We start from the raw sequence: 22,018 nt of genomic DNA, 5'->3' as shown, positions 1-22,018 counted from the left end.
AAACATGCTATGGCCAAGGCAATCAAATGAACTTTAGGCCATAAAATTACGTCCCTGGTCGTTAAGTCACGTTAAAATAGGACGTAATTTTACTGCCCGCGGTCGTGAAGGGGTTAATAAAGTGGTGAAACGGGTTACTTTTTTGTCTTTTTTTCCAAATAAAGCATTATTTCGGCATTTGTATTTATTTACTTTCACTTACAGATTAGTGATGGAGGGTCTCATAGATGCCTGCCATTAGTAATTTAGGACTTAGTGGCAGCTGTGGGCTGCCATTAACGCTTTATTACCCCAATTGCCACTGCACCAGGGCAATCGGGAAGAGTTCTGGGATTGTTTCATCTAATGGATGCGGCAATTCCGGGCAGCTGCTGGCTGATATTTTTAGGCTGTGGGGCGCCCAATAACCATAGGTATCCCCAGACTGAGAATACCAGCCCCCAGCTGTCGGGCTTTATCTGTGCTGGGTATCATAATATGGGGGGGACCTACACCATTTTTCTTTTTAAATTATTTTACTGTACGATATAGACCCGCCCACCATCATGTGTGATTGGTTGCAGTCAGACACACTGTCACTTAGCGTGGGGCACATCTGACTGCAACCCATCACAGACACCAGCGGGCAGGGGAAGCAGTGCATATTCAATGATGGTAACAAGCGGCCCGAAAACTGAATGACTGGCCATGGGAGCAGTGTGACAGCTGCACCGGTGACCCAGTAAGTTTGAAGTGCTTGCTCCTACTCCTCTGTGATGGATTCTGGTCTCTATAGACTTTATATGGGGAGCAGCATCTAGCCAGATACCAGGGATAAATCCCCCACCGACCCCGAGTCAGCGTCAGCGGGGGATTGATCTTCCAGTCCTCCAAAAAGCAGGAACAAAACACAAAAAGAACTGACATGCTGCATCTTGGCTGCATCTTCAAAAACACAGCCAAAAAAAGATTTACTGTACGGACAGATATTTAACATACAAAAATGGCTATTTTTGTATCTGCCCAGTAGCAATGTCAAGGCAATCTCAGATTACTGGGAACGTACACTGAACTGAGAATAGAGAATAAAATCACGTGTGGCTAATGGAGGAAGGGTGCACAGTCAGAAGGCATAACCCCATAATCTAGATAAAAAGACTGACGGCACACCTTAACATGCAGTGTGAACAGGTGCATAACTGAACATGACATACGTAATGACAAAAAAAGAGACAGTTGCACTCTGAAATGCTAAAGCGTGCAAACCATGAATGTAAGAATATAGTCATTACTGCTTAAGGAAATCTAAGAAAAAATTGAGATACTCGCCCATACCCATGGAGGTTTTTAAACCCAGATAGAATTCAGTTCATTGTAAGTACCCAGTAATGTGAAATTGCCTTGTCGTGGTTACTGGGCAGATATAGAAATGGCCATTTTTGTATGCTAAATAGATTTGAAGCCTCTGTCACCCCAGTTCTATACCCCACCAAACAATGCCTCTTGTTCCTTGACTTATATCTCCTTTGCCTGAAGTCACACAACATAGAGGCCATCGGTCAAGCAGGAAGACGCAGCACTGTGCGAAGAACAGAGCTGGAGTGACAAACACTTCAAATCTTCAGCCTACTTTGAATATCAATTCAAATGCTTATTTCTTAGTATTGGAGGAATGGACAGGCCATGTACAGGTATTGCTGGACTTGTTTTTTAAAAAGCTACATGTACATAAATAGTTTGGGAGATAGGGTTTGTCAAATGTTGCTGATATACTCCCTTTAACATTATTACCAGTTTGTTGACTCATTCTAACCAGTACGATTTCATCTGAACATTTTGCTTTTATAAATTTTTCTTGAATGCTTCCATTTATCAATTCATTTTTGTGAATGGGCACATACAGTAAAGGACTCAAACCATCCTTGATGTCTAAATTTAGAAGTTGACTATATTTATTTCTGTGCATAAAATCCTCATTGTTCTTCAAAATACACAAGAGCAGTTAAATGACAAAGTCAGCTCTGCTACATCTTCATAACATAAATGCCATCCATACAGTCAGAAAGAAATATTTTTTATTAGATGTGGTGTTTATTGGACAGTAAAACATTTATTTTTTTCATATCAAAGGATTTAGAGTGCAAGATGCAAGCTTACAGTACTGTGCTTTCCGTACTAATCCTGAGCTCGAAAATCACAGTCACACAGCACACAAAGTACATTTTCCTTTATTTAGCTGACAAGCTTAGGGAAAATTGATAACTTTCGTTTCTTAACAAGATTTTTCCATCTTCTATATGCTAGGATTTTTGCACAGGAAAACTTGTGCTGAAGAGATCGATAAAAGGTTACTGTTAATCCATAATCTAAGCATTTGTACATGCCGGCTCTCTTTAGAAGTTAGAAAGATAAGTAAACCTTGTTCTCCTCATGACTAAAAGAAAAGAAAGAAAGAAAAAGAAATGCTCTTTAGTATACATTAATAGGACACTCACCTCTACATTGACATTAGTGTTTAGAATCATAGGTCTTCTTGTGATCCTGTGACATTTCCTCAGAATTTCACTGTTGTGATAGATGCAGTTTGCTGTGTGGCACCAAGGCACCATCTACATCAGGGGTGAGGAACCTTTTTTCTGCCAATGGCCATTTGGATAATGACAACTGTATTCACAGGCCATAAAAAATTATCAACTTAAAAATGATTCTGGTCAAACAAAAAATTAACTCTGCCCTTATGTGATGGCTAGAATTGCTTCTTTTCGGTGAGGTGTGTGATGTTAGCTATTATTGACGATGTTATTACCCGTGTCTGCTTTTCAAGGTTTGATTCAGTCTGGAGCACAGTTGATTCTTTACGATAATAATTTTTTTATAGAATGCTTTGAATTAGTTAGTTGTTCTGAACACAGGTGTATAGTTCACTGTATGTCTCCTCAAAGTGGGAAATTCATCACTGCTCATTTTACATTTACAGAACTCAAGTATTATGAGGTCTGCAGTCTACACATCACATAGTACAGTCATGGCGAACCTTTTACAGGCCGAGTGCCCAAACTGTAGCTCTAAACCCATTTTTTTTTCCGAAGTGCCAACCAATCCTATTATGTCAATATTGATTTTAACCTTACCTTTGCCGTCTTCTCTTCTCTCCAGCAGGGGGCATCACGCTCATTAATGCTTACCACACATTGAAGCTGAGCCCTTTCCAGACACAGCAGTTGGATTGATCTTTCTGGAAAAAATTGCAGCATATTAGACAGAGATTTTAGCATGGAATGTAATCAGATGTCACCCTGTAATACACATCTACATTTCAAAGTCTGAACATCCTGAAATCCCATAGAGACGTGCGAGTTGCTACCCTCCCCTTCATTGTGTAGTTATGTCCCCCTTCCTGTGCCACTCCCTGGTAAACATGTCCCCCCCATCCTGATATATATATTCAAATATTCACATTCTGGTATATTTGTCCCCATCATGGCCCCGTCCTGTTAAATGTACCCCATTCCTGGTAAATGTCCTCCATCCTGGTAAATGTACCCCATCATTGTAAATGTATCCCATCCTGGCATGTTCCCACATCCTGGTAAATGTCCCCTTTCCTGGTAAATGTACCCCATCCTGGTAAATGTACCCCATCCTGGTAAATGTCACCCTTCCTGCTAAATGTTTCCCATCATGGCATTTTTCCTCACCCTGGCATATTCATGTACCCCCATCCAGGCTTGTTTCCCCCCATCCTGGTAAATGTATCCCCCCATCCTGGTAAATGTATCCCCCATCCTGGTAAATGTACCCCTTCCTGGCATGTTTCCCCCATCTTTGCAGCCATGTTTCTCCCCATCCTTGCAGCCAAGTCCCCCCCATCCTTGCATGTTTCCCCCATCCTTGCAGCCATGTTTCTCCCCATCTTTGCAGCGAAGTTCCCCCCCCATCCTTGCATGTTTCCCCCATCCTTGCAGCCATGTTTCTCCCCATCCTTGCAGCCAAGTTCCCCCCCATTCTTGCATGTTTCCCCATCCTTGCAGCCATGTTTCCCATATCCTTACAGCCATGTTTCTCCCCATCCTTGCAGCTAAGTTCGCCCCATCCTTGCATGTTTCCCCCATCCTTGCAGCCATGTTTTCCTCTATCCTTGCATGTTTCCCCCATCTTTGCAGCCATGTTTCTCCCCATCCTTGCAGCCAAGTTCCTCCCCCATCCTTGCATGTTCCCCCATCCTTGCAGCCATGTTTCCCCCATCCTTGCAGCCATGTTTCCCCCATCCTTGCAGCCATGTTTCTCCCCATCGTTGCAGCCAAGTTCCCCCCATCCTTGCATGTTCCCCCATCCTTGCAGCCATGTTTCCCTCCATCTTTGCACGTTTCCCCCATCTTTGCACGTTTCTTCCATCCTTGCAGCCATGTTTGCCCCGTGCTCTGTTTGCCCCGTGCTCTGTATGCCCCATGCTCTCTATGCCCCGTGCTCTGTTTGTTTGCTCCGTGCTCTGTTTGTTTGCGCTGTGCTCTGTTTGTTTGCCCCGTGCTCTGTTTGTTTGCCCCGTGCTCTGTTTGTTTGCCCCGTGCTCTGTTTGTTTGCCCCGTGCTCTGTTTGTTTGCCCCGTGCTCTGTTTGTTTGCCCCGTGCTGTGTTTGCCCCGTGCTGTGTTTGCCCCCTGCTCTGTTTGTTTGCCACCTTCTCTGTTTGTTTGCCCCCTGCTCTGTTTGTTTTCCCCGTGCTCCCATGTTTGCCCCGTGCTCCCATGATTGCCCCGTGCTCTCCATGTTCCCCACGTGCTGGCACTGTCCCCCACACCTTAGCACAGCCGCACACAGCTTTTAAAAATAAAAACTCACCTTCTAGCACCGCTCCACCGCTGCGCGCCGCTGGGACATCAGTCAGTTCAGGTCCTGTGCGGCCACAAGAAGCCGGCGCCGCCTACTGACGCTCCTCCGTCTCCTAGGCAACAGGCCTGCGGCCCAGGAGAGGAGGCGTGTCAGAGGGAGGAGAAACGTCTCCTCTGCTAAACACCATTTTGAACTGCCGGAGCGATCACACCGACAGTTCAAAGTCGCTCAATATGGTGACAGCGTGCGTGCCAGCAAAAAGGGCTCTGCGTGCCCAGTTTGGCACGCGTGCCATAGGTTCGCTATCACTGACATAGGAGATACTGAGAATGCCATGTACATCACATAGTAAACTGCTGTATATATCACATAGTATACTGTAAACTGAGAATGCTGCATATATAAAAATAGCATACACTAAGATTACTATATACATAGTCACTTAGTCTAAAAAGTATTCTTCTTTTGACATCAGGCATGACATTCTGCTTTGTTGCTGCCCATAAGAACAACTGAATTTTCCTGTGCAGGGGCTTACTAAGAATTTACTTGTTTAGGCCTCTGATCTACACCAAACCTGGATGAGCTCTGTATTATCACATTCCCTCATATTGCAAAAATGATTAAAAAAAAAAACGAAAAAAAACCATAAAAATCAGTTTTTATAATGAAATCTGCTAAAAATACCCAATCCCGTTAAAAACATAATATATTTCATACTACCGCATATCATAACAATTTGTACTATAAAACTAGATATTTTTTCATCTCATAAAGTGAATGCATATAATAAAAATATGACAAACTATGCCAGAATTGCCATTTATGTTTTTCTCAGATATAAAAAAAATAAACAAAAATTGATAAAGTATTATATGTATTACAATATGGTACCAATCAATCCATATAATCGATCCATAGAATAACATGTCATTTATGCTGCATAATAAATTCTCTAAATAAATAGAATAAAAAAAAAATCAGATTAAAAGTTTTTTGTTTATGCCTACTAACAAAAGAAGAGAATAAAAAAGTGGTCCTTACAAAAAAGTAATATCATCTAAACCTAACGCTTGTCGAACAAAAATAAAGCCCTTATACAGGCCTAACTACAGAAAAATAAAGTTAGTGGTGTCAGAATATTGTGACCCGAAATGTTTTTGGGGGCAAAGTATTTACTTGTGCAAAAGTAGCAAAAAAAATAAAAAAAAATATAAATCTGGCATAGCCGCAATCGTACACTCCATAGAATAAATATAATGTGACACTTATACTGAACAGTGAAAGGTGAATGGTCCTTAATTACCGTATATTTCGGGCTATAAGACGCACTTTTCCCCCCAAATGTTGGGGGAAAGTGGGGGTGCGTCTTATAGTCTGAATGTAGGGCATAGCTGCAGGGAATGAGGATGCTGCGGTGGAGAGGTCGTCAGGGGCACGAGAGGGCTGCAGCAGCGCCTACTGTGACCATGTGAGCCCGCTTATTTCATATGCATGCATCCTCCCCCTATCATCTCTCAGCGCTGAAGCTGGAATTGACAGGTGGGCGGGATGATGGGCGGGGGATGCGCGCATAGTAAAGAGCCGGCCCGCATGATCACCCCTGGCAACTACAGCCTGGAGTGATCATGTGAGGCTATATTTACTGCCCCCCATGCATCATCATCAGAGCGGGGTGCAGTGAATCAGTATACTCACCGTCCACGATCCCTGCAGGATCGCGATTTCCTCCTGTCTGCTGGCCGCAGCTGTGTGTGGAGACTAGCGGTGCGCACAGCGATGACGTCATCACTGTGTGAACATGTCCACACACAGCCGCGGCCGACACAGACAGGAGAACGAGCAATGCTGCAGGGATCGTGGCCAGCTGCACACAGGTCAGCGGCGCTGCTGCTGGCACAGACAGGAGGAGGAGAGATGCTGCGTGGAGCGAGGAAAGGTGAGTATGAACGTTTATTTTTTTTGTGTGCCACAGGATGCGGCCATACACCAGGATTGGGTGTATAGCAGGATGCGTCCATACACCAGGATGGGGTATATAGCAGGATACGGCCATATGCCAGGATGGGGAATATAGCAGGATGCGGCCATATGCCAGGATGGGGTATATAGCATGATGCGGCCATATGCCAGGATGGGGTACATAGCAGGATGCGGCCATATGCCAGGATGGCTGTATATAGCATGATGCGGCCATATGCCAGGATGGGGTATATAGCAGGATGGGAGCAGATACCAGGATGGCAGTATATAGCAGGATGGGGGCTATACCAGGATGAGGGGCATATATATATATATATATAATAATAATAATAATAATTTTATTCATTTATATAGCGCTATTAATTCCACAGCGCTTCACATACATTGGCAACACTGTCCCCATTGGGGCTCACAATCTAGAGTCCCTATCTGTATGTCTTTGGAATGTGGGAGGAAACCGGAGTACCCGGAGGAAACCCACGCAAACACGGGGAGAACATACAACTCCTTGCAGATGGTGTCCTTGGTGGGATTTGAACCCAGGACTCCAGCGCTGCAAGACTGCAGTGCTACCCACTGAGCCACCGTGCCGCCCGCATATATATACATACAAGGCAGGAGGATCCTAAACAAGTCAAGAGGATCATTACCAGGATGGGGTACCTTAGTAGAGAATTTAGGGACATTACCCCGATAAAAGTGTCATTAGCAGATCCTCGCCCCATTACAGTGTGTCATGACCACATTTTTTGCTTAAAATTTTATTTTCCTATTTTCCTTCTCTGAAAACAGGGTGCGTCTTATGGTCCGAAAAATACGGTATACAGTAAATAAATATAACAAAAAAATAGAATTGCTGTTTTTAATCTATTTTTTACTCACAAAGAGTAAATAAAAAGGAATCATAAAGTCACATGTACGAAAATGGCAGTAATGAATATTAACCCCTTAGTGACGGAGCTAATTTTCCCCTTAATGACCAGACCAAATTTTGCAATTTCTGACCAGTGTCACTTCATGAGGTTATAACTCTGGAACGCTTCAACGGATCCCAGTGATTCTGAGATTGTTTTTTCGTCACATATTGGACTTCATGTTAGTACCAAATTTAGGACAATATTTTTTGCGTTTATTTATGAAAAAAATTGAATTTTGGCAAAATTTTTGAAAATTTAGCAATTTTCAACTTTTGAATTTTTATACCGTTAAAACAGAGATTTCTGTGACACAAAATAGCTAATAAATAACATTTCCCACATGTCTACTTTAAATCAGCACAATTTTGGAAACAATTTTTTTTTTTTGTTAGGAAGTTAGAAGAGTTCAAAGTTTCTCAGTGATTTCTCATTTTTACATAAAAATTTACAAAACCATTTTTTTAGGGACCACATCACATTTGAAGTGACTTCGATAGGCCTATATGACATAAAATACCCAAAAGTGACACCATTCTAAAAACTGCACCCCCCAAAGTACTCAAAACCACATTCAAGAAGTTTATTAACCCTTCAGGTGCTTCACATGAACTAAAGCAATGTGGAATGAAAAAAAGCAAAAATTTAATTTTACCTAAAAATGTTGCTCTAACCCAAATTTATTCACTTTTAGAAGAAATAACACAACAAAATGGACCCCAAAACTTGTTCCCCACTTTCTGATGAGCGCACCGATACCCCACATGTGGTCAGAAACCTTTGTTTGGAAAAATGGGAGGGCTCGGAACAGAAGGAGCAATATTTGAATTTTGGAAAGCAAATTTGGCTGAAATAGATTGCGGGCACCATGTTGCATTTACAGGTCCGCTAAGGTACCTAAACAGAAGAAATCCCTCACAAGTGATGCCATTTTGGAAACTAGACCCCTCAAGGCTTCTATCTAGGGGTATAGTGAGCATTTTGGATCCACAGGTACTTCACAGATTTTGTTAACGTTAAGTTGTCATATTGAAAATTTTAATAATTTTCTAAAAAATGTTGCTTTAGCATCAATTTTCTCACTTTTTCAAGAGGTAATTCCAAAAATTTGACCTCAAGGTTTGTTACCCACTTTTTTATGAGCGCGGTGATACCTCACATGTGGTCTGAAACCTTTGTTTGGACAAATGGGAGGGCTTGGAACGAAAGGAGCAATATTTGAATTTTGGAAAGGAAATTTGGCTGAAAAAGATTGCGGGCACCATGTTGCATTTGGAGGTCCCCTAAGGTACCTAAACAGCAGAAACCCCGCACAAGTGACCCCATTTTGGAAACTAGGCCCCTCAAGGAATTTATCTAGATGTTTGGTGAGTACCCTGACTCATGAAAGCCATGAAAATAAAAAAATAATAAAATTTTACCACAAAATTGTTATTTCAACCAGGTAGCTTTTTTTCACAAGGGTAACAGGAAAACAATCACCATGAAATTTATTGTGCAATTTCTCCTGAGTTTGGCGATACCTTATATGTGGTGGAAATCAACTGTTTGGGTACACGGCGGGGCTCGGAAGGGAAGGAGTGCCATTTGACTGCAAAATTGGCTGGAATCAATAGCGGACGCCATGTTGCATTTGGAGAGCCCCTGAGGTGTCTATACAGTGAAGCTCCTCAACATGTGGCCACATTTTGGAAAATAGACCCCTGAAGGAATTTATCTAGATGTTTGGTGAGTACCCTGAACCCTCAGGTGCTTCACAGAAGTTTATAATGTTGAGCTGTGAAAATAAAAAAATACATTTTTACAACAAAATTGTTACTTCAACCAGGTAGCTTTTTTTTTACAAGTGTAAAAGGAAAAAATTCAGCATAAAATTTATTGTGCAATTTCTCCTGAGTATGCTGATTCCTTATGTGTGGTGGGAATCAACTGTTTGGGTGCACAGCAGGGCTCGGAAGGGAAGGAGCGCCATTTGACTGCACAATTGGCTGGAAACATTAGCGGACGCTATGTTGCATTTGGAAAGCCCCTAAGGTGCCTAAACAGTGGAGGTTTCCCACAAGTGACCCCATTCTGGAAACAAGACACCTCAAGGCTTTTATCTAGGTGTATAGTGAGCAGTTTGAATCCAAGAGTACTTCACAGAATTTGGTAAGCTTAGGTTGCCATATTGAAAATTTTCATTTTTTTCACAAAAATGTTGCTTTAGCATCATATTTCTTACTTTTTCAAGAGGCAACAACAAACCGTGGACCCAACAGGTTGTTATCCAATGTCTTATGAGCACAGGGATACCCCACATGTGGCCAAAAACCTCTGTTTGGATAAATGGGAGGGCTTGGAATGGAAGGAGCACCATTTGAATTCTGGAAAAGTTGAAATAAATTGCGGTCACCATGTCACATTTGCAGGGCCCCTTGGGTACCTATACAGCAGAAACCCCCCACAAGTGACCCCATTTTGGAAACTGGATTTTATTCAGGAGTATAGTAAGCATTTTGAATCCACGGGTACTTCACAAAAATGTTGCTGTAGCAACAAATTTCTCACTTTAAGGCTATGTGGCCATGATCCAGCGACACGGCGTCTAGTACACAGTGTCAGCCTTCCTGCAGAGATGTGAGTGTTGTCCACAGGAGAACGCAGCTGCCCATGCCCACGATTTGGGTTCAGGGTGCTGTGGAGCTCTATGCTACCTGCAGAGAACACTCTCGTCTCCGCAGCATAAATTGACATGTTGAGGCTCGGGAAGCTGCACCACAGGTCAGTGTATGCTGCAGAGAAAAGAAGCACAGTGGGCATGGGATTTCTAAAAATCCTTCCACTGTGCTTCTACTGCACAACGCAGCGTTATGGACGCAGGGAAAACACTGCGCCCAAAACGCTTCAAACCCTGATTGTGGGCACACAGCCTAAAATGCTACAATGGATGAATGGATAGATGTCAAACATATATAACGTCCCACCCCCCTGCATATTCTAAGCTGGCGCCCTTTAGTGCCTTTCATGTGGCACTAAAGGGTGCCTAGCCTTGTATTTAGCCCCCCAAAAAATTAATAATTAAAATAAACGACGTGGGGTCCCCCCTATTTTTGATAGCCAGCTAGGGTAAAGCAGACAGCTGTAGCCTGCAAACCACAGCTGACAGCTTCACCTTGTCTGGTGATCAACTTGGAGGGCTCCCCAGGCGTTTTTTTTTAAAAAAACAAACAAACGTGGGGTCCCCCCCAAATTAGATCACCAGCCAAGGTGAAGCGGACAGCTGGGGTCTGGTATTCTCAGGGTGGGAAGAGCCATAGTTATTGGACTCTTCCCAGCCTACAAATAGCAGGCCGCAGCCGCCCCAGAAGTGGCGCATCCATTAGGTGCGCCAATCCTGGCGCTTCGCCCCAGCTCATCCCGCGCCCTGGTGCGGTGGCAAACGTGGTAATATACGGGGTTGATACCAGCTGTAATGTCACCTGGCATCAAGCCCTGGGGTTAGTGATGTCACGGCATCTAAACAGATACCCGACATCACTAACCCAGTCAGTAATAGAAAAAAATAAAGACAAACAAAAAAATTATTTGAAAAAAAACCTCCCCGAAACATTCCTCTTTCACCAATTTATTGAAAATAAACAAATTCCGGTCGCTGTAATCCATTTTGGAGGTCCCTCGACGACTCTGGACCTTCTAGAATATGGGGGGCACGTTCAGGGAACATATCCCCCATTTTCTGGAAGAGCAAGCTCTCCATGAGCAGTGTGGGTGCAGTAATCTGAGAATACTGCACTCACACTGCCTCGGTCTAACCTAGGGCAGAGTGACCTGCAGTAACCTCATTCCAGAATATGAGGGGCACGCTCACAGAACGTACCCCCCATTTTCTAGAACAACAGGCTCTCCATGTGAGGTGTGGCTGCAGATTACTGCACTCACTCTCCCCCGGTCCACAGTGCAGCAGCGAGGTCAGCGTCCCTGCTTGCAAGGATCCAGCTGACAGCCGCTGTCTGCACATGCGCCGCCAGCTTTCTAGAAGGAGACGGAGTGATCGCGGGGACGGAGCAGAAGCCAGGTAACGGGGAAGACCGGGGGCTGACGGCGGGAGACCTGGCGACAACTTTTCTGTCGCATGTGACGTGTCACATGCAGCAGAAAGAGCAGGATGAATGCGGCCGCGCGCTACTGTGCGCTGCCATCTTGCATGCTCCGGCGGGGGGAACGGGGGGCTCTTTGGAGAACCGGAGGGTGCTCCGGGGGACCAGAGGGCTCCGGTGTACCGGAGGAGGGGTCAGGGGGAGGACATTTCCCTCCGATCTGAAATGTTTGATCATTTCAGATCGGAGGGAAATGAATGCAGAGCCAGCGGCGGCAGCAGTTTTCTGTGCGCTTCGGCGCCATTTTGACTTCCGGAGGGGGGTAGGGGTGGGGAGGGGGACTCTCCGGTCATCTGACATGTTTGATCACGTCAGATGAAAAAGAAATCAGTTTTACCGGTCATTTCTTTTTTTTTCATGTGTTCGTCGGTATACGGTGTATACCAGCGATCACATTATCGGGGTCCAAAAAAACACCCCGATTCATAATCTGGGGGGTCTCAGCTACCCCCGGTAGCTGAAAGCCCCGAGATTTTCGGTCGCTGGGGGGCGCTACAGGCTTTTTTCGGCCCGCCGCTTTAAAGCGGCGGAAAGGAATAAGTACCCTGTTTTGCCGCTGCTTTAAGTCATACGGCCGTCGTTATGAGGTTAAAGCTTGCCATACAAAAAAATTGTGAATTTTGTATAAAGTTTTGTAATTTTAAGGATTTCGTTTTGCTGCTGTTTTCTTTCTAAGTTCTTATAAAAAAAAACCAAACCCTCATACAACTAATCTGACGGAAGATTGTGAGACTTATGCCTCCCTAAATATGGTGACCCACCGGCAAAAGCTTTTTTTTTTCTTCCAAAGAACAAAAAAAATGTGTTCTAAAGACTCAAACGGGCTCCAACACCAAGGGGTTAAAGTGCATCAGTCACAAAACTTTCCAATGCAAAATGAACAAAAAAGCTGTGGACAAACAAGCGCCAATAGGGTCTTACCCAACAAAATGTAGGGAGGGGAGAGGGGAGTAATACTACTCACCAGATGTGGTTGTGAAAGTCACAACCACTATATCAGCATGAATAATCGATCCACGGCTGCAGCCACCCAATGGCAGATAACAGAAGACAATAGAAGTTGGTGTTTGATGCCGCGCCAAAGGATCACTAGTTCAGATAGTCAGACCAATGTCACTTTATTTTCATCCAGGTCTACGCGTTTCAGGAGCACCTGCTCCCTTCCTCAGGACCGTCAGTATACAAATAACATCAAATCTGTCTCACAAAGGATCAGACATACAATAAATAGTCATAGTGACGTCATAGGGCCATCCCTCTAAAGAAAAAAACAGGCGGGAACGAGGTGCCACGTTGTCAGTTATGACGTGTTAAACAGATTTTGTGGATATATACAAAAACCAAACACTTTAAACAGTAGAGAAAACTTAAACATAGACAACTCTCATAGAAAGAAACAAATGAAAAAAAAACACAAAAAAACAAGAATATAGCACACTAATCGTGCATTGAAAAAGTATACATCAACGTACGAATATCCGTTGATTCACAATTGATAATACAAATACTGGATGTGGAATACACCGGGATCAAACCCGGGAAGGTGAGGGCGCAAAGGAATATACTAATAGGTGTATGTAGAGTTAAATATCGAGGGGGAAACCTTGTAATAGTGTGTGTCGCCACCCGGGAGTACACGGTTTTAATAAAAAAAAGGGGAGTTATGAGTCACTATAACAGCACAAAATGCAAGAGATGTCATGGAAGCGAGCAGACAAGAAAAAATCCCAGGAGGGATTCTACCCGATTCAAGATTCAAGACCGCAGTTTACTATCGGGCAGATAGCGTGGGAAAAAACGAACCACGCATGCGTCCCAGGTCTATGCTAGGAACTGAAGGTTAAACAAGTTCAAGACCGTGGGAAAAAAACTCATAGCGCATGCGTGATCATCGAAAACAGCCCGCATTCGCCTAAGACAGCGAGAAAAGGGGAGACAGCAGAGAAAGCAAAGAATCAGCAACCGTACAGGGCCAGATAATCCCCTGAGAAAGCTTTATAATAAACAAAAATATATGGAATTAAAGAAAAATTGCGGAACAAAAAACCCAAAAAAGCCATGTGGAAAAAAATATATATATCAATGCCGGTTATACCGAAAAAGGGGGGAGGGGGAGAATTTTAGTGCAAATGGTGAGAGGAAAAAAATGTATATATATAGATGCGGGATAAAAAGGAGTGAGAATGGGTCCTCATAGACCCGACAACAATAGAACAACCTAAAATTAGAATAATAGGTATGTGAGCATATATATATAAATACGATCATGTGAAAGTGACCACCCTACCAAAAACAATTGAACCCAATTGTTATACGTGCACACAAAGAAGAAACGTGTACAGGATATACACGCATAATCAGAAAACACAAAAGGAGTAAACATATATATCAATGTAAAAGTGAAAAAGATAAAATCAAAGGTTCAAATAACCGACGGTAAGAGGAAGAAAATAAAAAGTAAACTAAAACCGTAAAACCTGGTAATAAAATCATATAAAACATGCGATACAATAATTAGGTTGACCAAAATAAGTAAAAACATACAGTAGAACCTAAAAATGTAAATATAATAATATGCACTTAAAAAATATATATATATATATAAATACATATATATAAAAAATTATTATTTTTATATAAAACAAAGGAGGAGGAATTTCAATAAAACCGCTGTGACCACATAAAAATATAAAAATAAAAATAGGTGTTTCAATAAACCAGAGGAGGTAGGAATTTCCATAAAACCCCTGGAACCACAATAAAAATATAAAAAGGGTAGTACTCCTCATACCACACTGAAACACAACAAAATTATCAATGAAATAGATCCGTCACCTCATTTAAGCCCCGAGGTTTAAGGGTATTAAGCCTATAAATCCAATAGGTTTCTTTTCTACCAAGAACTTCCAACCTGTTAGGATTATGTGCAGGTATCTGGTCAATAGGGGTGACTTTTAATTTAATTTTTTTATTATGATAAATGGTGGTATGACGGGACAACCCATGCAGCATGTACCCCACTTTAATGTTGTGCCTGTGGGAGTTAATTCTGTTATGTAGGGCTTGAATCGTTCTCCCTACATAACGCTTCCCACAGTCGCACTCGATCAAATAAATGACATGGTCCGATTGACAATTCAGATGACCCTGTATCGGAAAATCCATATCCCCCGAGTCAGATCCAAAAGAGACCCTACCATGTTGGATTGATTTGCAGCACAAACAATTTTTGCTCAGACATCTATACGACCCAGAAGGTTTATTAGTATTGATATTATTACTAATGGTGCTGGAGGAACTCTTCAGTCTGCTCGGGGCTAATTGATTCTTTAGGTTGGAAGCCCTGCGAAAAGTGATTCCAGGATGAGTGGGTAAAACGTCTTTAAGAAAAGGGTCATTGCGTAATATAGACCAATGTTTCCTTAATACCCCTCTGATGGCGTCTCCATCACTACTGAACGTAGTTAAGAAATTGGATGCAAATTTATTTTTGGGGACGGATTTACTATCTGAATCAGCAGCTGCAGGGGAAGGGGCACCCTGTACCTGATGTCTATTAACCTGATACGCTTTTTTTAAAACAGTCAAAGGGTATTTCTTATATAGAAATCTCTCTTTTAGAACCAAAGATTGCTCCTTGAAATCATTGTCTAATGTACAATTTCTTCTGATTCTTTGGTACTGATTTTTAGGAACGTTGAGTAACCACTTATCATAGTGATTACTGCTAAAATCAATATATCCATTGCAATCTACTTTCTTAAAAAAGGTTTTAGTCAGGATGGAGTCTTCAGTGTGAGAAATGGTCAGATCCAGAAAATTAATAGAAGTCTGATCCACAGTGGGTGAGAATCTCATACCCCAGGTATTTTTCTCTATACCCTCTAGAAAAGGAGCGAGATTGCTCTCAGTATTGTCCCAAATAATGAATAGATCGTCTATATACCTTTTATAAACGACCACATGTTTGAATAGTTCAGAAGAATAGATAAACAATGTTTCAAAGAGCCCCATGAACAGATTCGCAAATGTAGGTGCTGCTTTTGAGCCCATGGCCACGCCACAGCACTGGTGATAGATCCTGTCTTGGAAAGTGAAAAAATTATTTTTGGAAATAAATTCCATACTATCCAGAATGAACTCTTTTTGTTCAGATCTCTAAATAGATCTCTAATGTCAAAGAAAGTACACCAGGCTTATCAGGTCTATGAAATCTATTTAACAATGTACATAGTTTGTAATGTGAAATTTGGCGATAGGTCCACTTTAGAGATTTATGCTCAATTCAGCTAGCTTATGCCTACAGCATAGCTGTCTTTGCTATGGTGTTTCCGTAACTCCCATTCATTTCTATAGTAGTTACATAAACGACATAGTGCAGCTGCACTCGTAACTCTGCCTCTGGTGGCCAGGAACTAAAATTAATTATTCCCATCTCGGTCAGAAATGGCTTTAGATGGAAAGAATGCTTTAACCATAAAGGAAATACAAAGCAGACTGCAATTTCCTGTACAGAGGTCCACCCAAAAATATTATACCCACAGAGGGTGAAGTAAAGGGGGCTTTACACGGTAGCGATATCGCTAGCAATTTGTAGCGATAGCGAGCGTGTAAGTACCCGGCCCCGTTGCGCATGCGATTGTTTGTGATGGCTGCCGTAGTGAACATTATCGCTACGGCAGCGTCACACATACTCACCTGGTCGTCGTCGCTGTGACTGCCGAACAATCCCTCCTTCAAGGGGGAGGGACGTTTGGCATCACAGCGACGTCACTGCAACGTCACTAAGCGGCTGGCCAATCAAAGCGGAGGGGCGGAGATGAGCAGGACGTAACATCCCGCCCACCTCCTTGCTTCCGCAATGAGGCCGGCGGCAGGTAAGGAGACGTTCCTCGCTCCTGCGGTGTCACACATAGCGATGTGTGCTGCCGCATGAGCAATGAACCACCTGGATAAACAACCCTTACCGATTTTTGAGTTTGGGACGACCTCTCCATGGTGAACGATTTTCACCATTTTTGAGGTTGCTTAAGGTCGCTGGTCAGTGTCACATGCTGCGATATCGTTAATCAAGAAGGGTAATCCCGGCACACAGCATATGAAAAAATGGTAAGTCCAGGTATGGTATGCTTGAACAGAATTTCTTTATTTTTCAACAATTTATTGTACTGCCCGCCCAACGTTTTGGCTCACGCAGGAGCCTTCATCAGGGGTCAAGAGCACTAAGAAAAAGAGATATGGTATACAAAGAAAAACAAACAGAAACAGTGTTTACAAAATGCATCATAACATTACATCAAACAAGTAATAAGGTAAGTAACCTATTGGGGACTATGCAAAAGAGGGGGAAACCATTGTCGTAGTGTGAGGGGTAACCTAAAGGGATCTAACCGCTAGAAAAGGAGAAATCCTATGAGTATGAAGGGTGAAAGGAGGAAGAGAACAATGCAAAGGAAAAAAGAGATATAGTGAGAAGGAGAGGGAAACAGGGAAAAGAGCGAAGCTGAAAAGTATGCAATAATCAAGAAGTAAAGGAAAAAATGGGAAACATACCCGTGAAAATGGTTATAATGGTTATAATGAAGAATCATGTAGGTACAGCAGGACCTATGAGCAAGAGGAAAATGTAAGGAAAAAAAAGGGGAGGAAAAAAAGGGAGATGCATAAGATGTCACCAAGTGTAACTAAGGTGGTAAAAGTAGTAGGACCATGTTTGACTTACTTAGTAAAGTCAGCAGATGGGTTAGTCCAACAGGAGGAATTGGTTGCTACCGATAAGGTAGGCAAGGAAAACCCTGATATGAGGACATATAATTAGTATAGGTGGAGAAAGAGTTAAAGGGACAACAGGGAAAAAAAGGGGGGAGGGGGGGGGGGAAAAACAAGAGGGGGTTGTATATAACGATACATACCAAAAAGGGAGGGTGAGGTAGGCATATAATGAGAAGGGGCTCACACTGTAGTATAGGATATAAGGTGAATGCTGTCAAAGGAGAACAGTATCAGTAAAAAGTGTATATAATGAATAAAGTAGAATATAGGGAAGGGGATACATACCAAAGGGACATAGTCATATGTGTGCTGCGATTATCAATCATATGCAATATGACAAATGGATGGGCAATATGACATCCGTGATACTAGGGAAAGAAAAGGAGATCATGACTATCAAGGTATGTAAAAGGCAAAAAAGGAGGAGGCAAGGAAAGGATAAGAACATACCTAGGGGCCTCTGGATAAGGGTGAGAGCACCAAGAAAAGGCCTGTAAAGTATCAGGGAGTAAAGTAAGTCACATGAAAAAAGAAACCGAAGTAGAGCAAAGTAAAGCATCATAGCAAAAAGGTCTTACCTAGAGTGGCATGGTAGTGTAATAACTACGTGGTGGGAGCCCAGGGACTGTGTAGGAAGTGAGCCTCTATATACAGGCACTTGAATCTCCATTGGTGGAGTGTGAGTCACCGCTATCAGGTGTGGAGGGGAGTCCTGAGTGCGTGCAAGACACGCAGCCGACGCCCACCAGTGGGCGGGGTAAAGGCGGTCGGTGCGTGCTGATGCCCCCATACAGGAGTAGCAGTGTGGATGTGTAGGCGTGTGCGTGACGCGCGGCCCCCGCCACGCCCACCGTGGGCGGGACATCGGCGGGCGGCTCGCGCCAGGCACACACGGAGAGGAGGTGACAGGAGGGCGTACGCGTGACGCGCGGCGGCCGCCACGCCCCTGAGGGCGGGGTATAGGCGGGGGACGCGTGCCAGGCAAACGCCCACACTGTGTGATGAGTCAGGAGTGATGACGCGCTGATGACGTGCAAGCGCATGCGCGTTGCACAATACCCAATCCACGCTCCAGTATATGGAGCGTGGATGGGCGGCGTGGAACGGGCGCATGCGCCGTGCGATGGGATAAGTGATGACAGCGTTATCCGAAGTAACTCTTTGTGGTTGAGAGATCCTAGGTGAGACAGATAGACAGCTGTGGAGCATGCTGGAGCGAAGACGGCCAGAGTGCATGCTATAAGACTTGTGGAGGGTGTTCTAGGATATCTAAAAAAGAAGGGATAAAATATGCAATTAAAACCCAAAAGTAAAGTCACATACATGGGATTACATAAGTGATAAGATAAATAAGTGCTAACATCTTTATCTCAAATGACATTATGAACTAGTGAAATATAAACTAATGAGATATGAAGCACATGATAATAGTACCAAAACATGATACAGTATGTCATGGAGGAGACAATCGATACAAATAACAGGAAAATGTGATAATATAAAATGTAAAATACAGAGCTGTAGAGGATATAAGGACAAGCGAATACCGTAACATCAAGGATAGGTATCATGGATACGTAAAGGACTCCTATAGAACCTCATAAAACAATGAAAAATAGAAATATTAGCAGACAATTTCATATTCCCTGTTGAGCCCCATGGGCTCCAGGGTTTTGAGTGTGTGGATCCAGAAGGCTTCTCGTAGTTTAAGCCTCTGGATCCGGCTGCCACCTCTGCGAATGGGGGGGACATGTTCGATCACCTGATACCGCAACTGGGCTATGGAATGGTTATGTGAAATAAAATGAAAGGGGATAGGTAGTAAGGTTTGTTTACAGCGAATTGTGGATTTATGCTTGCTTATTCGGTCTCGGATATGTTGGGTCGTCTCCCCAACATATCCGAGACCGCAGGGGCACTTGATGAGATAAACGACATACGAAGAGTCGCATGTAAAAAGACCCTTAATGGGAAATTGCTGACCGGTATGAGGATGGGTGAAAGTATGCCCCTTAGTCACATTAGAGCATTGTGTACAGCCTAGACAGGGAAAGGTTCCATTCCTCTGTGTGGTCAGAGTGGGCTGAAGGTGAAGGGGTTTAGAGGAACCGATGTCGGCTCTTACCAAATGGTCTCTTAGATTTTTAGATTTCTTATGACAGAAGAGTGGAGGATGACAGAATTCCGAAATAGATGGATATGACCGGGAGAGTAAAGGCCAGTGTTGGCGAATAATATTGCGAATGGGTATCTTGAAAGGATGATATGTTGACACAAAAGGGATCCTCGTGGGCATAGGGATTCTAGGAATGTTAGCGGTAGGTAACACCTTATGGTGGGATATATGCGGTGGATAGCCCCGTTCCTGAAATTTCAGGCTCATGTCAACATGACGAGTATTTCTAGTCTCCGGGTCGGATACAATGCGAGCGATCCTATGGTGTTGAGAAAGGGGTAGGGAATTCTTCATGTGTTTGGGATGACTGCTAGTGTAGTGTAAGAGGCTATTGCGGTCAGTGGGCTTGGTGTATAAGTCAGTAAGTATGTGACCATCTCTGTCCAGTGTTACAGTGGTGTCCAGGAAATTGATGGATCTGGGGTCATGATGTAGTGTAAAGGTGAGGGTAGGGATACATCCATTCAGAGAGTCAAAAAATGCAAGAAGTTCAGGGAGCTCACCGTGCCAGATGACAAATACGTCGTCTATATAGCGTTTCCAAGTCAGTACGTGAGACTGGAATAATGGAGAGTTATAAACATGGCGATCCTCGAACCAAGCCATAAAAATGTTGGCATAGGGGGGTGCCACATTCGACCCCATCGCAGTACCTTTCCGCTGAATGTAGTATTGGTCGCCAAATAGAAAAAAATTGTGTTCCAATACAATGCGTAGGAGGTCTTGGCAAAAAGTATGTTGCTGCTCAGAAAAAGGGCTGTATCGTTCGAGGAACCAGTTAACTGCCTCTATACCTAGGTGGTGATCAATACTGGTATAGAGGCTGTTAACGTCCATAGTCACTAGTAGGCAATCGGTGGGTAATGTCCCGAGGGTATGCACATGAGATAAAAATTCTGTGGTGTCCCTGAGATATGAGGTGATGGAAGGAACTAGAGGGGACAGAATTTTGTCAAGGGTGATGGCCAGAGGGGAAAGGATGGAATCGGTGGATGCAACAATGGGTCGTCCAGGGGGGCGGGTCAAATTTTTGTGGATCTTGGGTAAGATATAAAAGACTGGTGTAATGGGGTTAGTCTTATGGAGATACTCAGCTAGCTTTTTGTCTATAGTGCCGATCTGAAGATGATAGTCGACTATGTTAGTGATGATGCTACATATGTTAGAAGTGGGATCTCGTGAAATCGGAGCGTAAGTATTGGTATCACTAAGCTGGCGAGTAATCTCAGAGAGATAGTAGGTTTTATCCAAGACCACTATGGCCCCGCCCTTATCCGCAGGTTTGACAATAATATGTGGATTATTCTTGAGACTAGAAATTGCACGTGTCTCATCAGGTGTGCAGTTGTGTTTAAGGCGAAATGTGCCTCTATGTATACTGTCCACGAGATGATTGATATCGTTAGAAACCAAAGAAATATATGTCTCCACTGGATGATGATTTTTGGGTGGAGAAAAAGTACTGGGAATACGTAGACCCAAACCCTTCAAATGAAATGTGTCTGAGGACACAGGACTGCTAGTGTCCATGGAACTAGGTTGTAGATTATCAAAATGCACCTTGAGACGGAGGTTCCTGAAGAATCTCCTAGTCTCTTGGTCTAAGGTAAAGGAATCGAAGGGTGGAGTGGGACAGAACGATAAGCCCTTCTGGAGGACTGATGACTCGGTGGGGGACAGGGTGTATGAAGAAATGTTGAAGACCAAATTGGTCTTACCTGTGAGCGTGTCGTCACTGTTCTTGGGACGAATTCCCTTGCTCCGCCGCGTTTTCCTTTTTGCGGTCGTCGCTGACCTAAAAAAAGAGAAGAGTGAGCTTGATTTTGCTCGCTGTCCGAGCTGTTGGACGAGGTGTAATGTCCAGGGTAGGGTGAGCGTCTTGGATAGGTGGATGAACGCCATGTGTACACTTGGTTCTTAGCGTAATCTTGTTGGTCTCGCTGGAATTTCTCTCGTTTGCGTATTTGCAGGTTTTTACGAAATTCGAGAATCGTGGATTCGGTTTTAGTTTTGATGGACGAAAACTCTGTGGATGAAAGGGTGTTCTGTAATTGTTGCTCAATAGAGGTAATGTTGGCACCAATGTCCGTAATCTCCTTCTCCAAGAATTCTATGGTTAGTAATATAAGGTCCATGGAGCATTTGTTTAGAATGCTCTCATATTTATCGCAGTAAGAGGTATTGTCCGAAAAAAGGGTCGGTCGTAGGGGGATGCGAAGTCCACGCG

At 43.4% G+C, this 22,018-nt stretch overlaps 1 long non-coding RNA gene across 1 annotated transcript; it reads right to left on the bottom strand.

The window, feature by feature from the left end:
- Positions 1–17,755: 17,755 nt before the first annotated feature.
- On the bottom strand, positions 17,756–21,588 carry LOC142291140 (uncharacterized). The gene is made up of 3 exons (XR_012750445.1): positions 21,510–21,588; positions 18,066–18,884; positions 17,756–17,983 (listed from the first exon to the last, which is right to left on the bottom strand). It is a non-coding gene; the product is annotated as an uncharacterized LOC142291140 (long non-coding RNA).
- Between the last annotated feature and the right edge of the window lie 430 nt (positions 21,589–22,018).

This window comes from Anomaloglossus baeobatrachus, chromosome 1, assembly GCF_048569485.1.
Source record: "Anomaloglossus baeobatrachus isolate aAnoBae1 chromosome 1, aAnoBae1.hap1, whole genome shotgun sequence".
NCBI classification, from domain to species: domain Eukaryota; kingdom Metazoa; phylum Chordata; class Amphibia; order Anura; family Aromobatidae; genus Anomaloglossus; species Anomaloglossus baeobatrachus.
The sequence above is the reverse complement of the archived record's forward strand: the minus strand, read 5'-3'. Positions and strand labels throughout refer to the sequence as shown.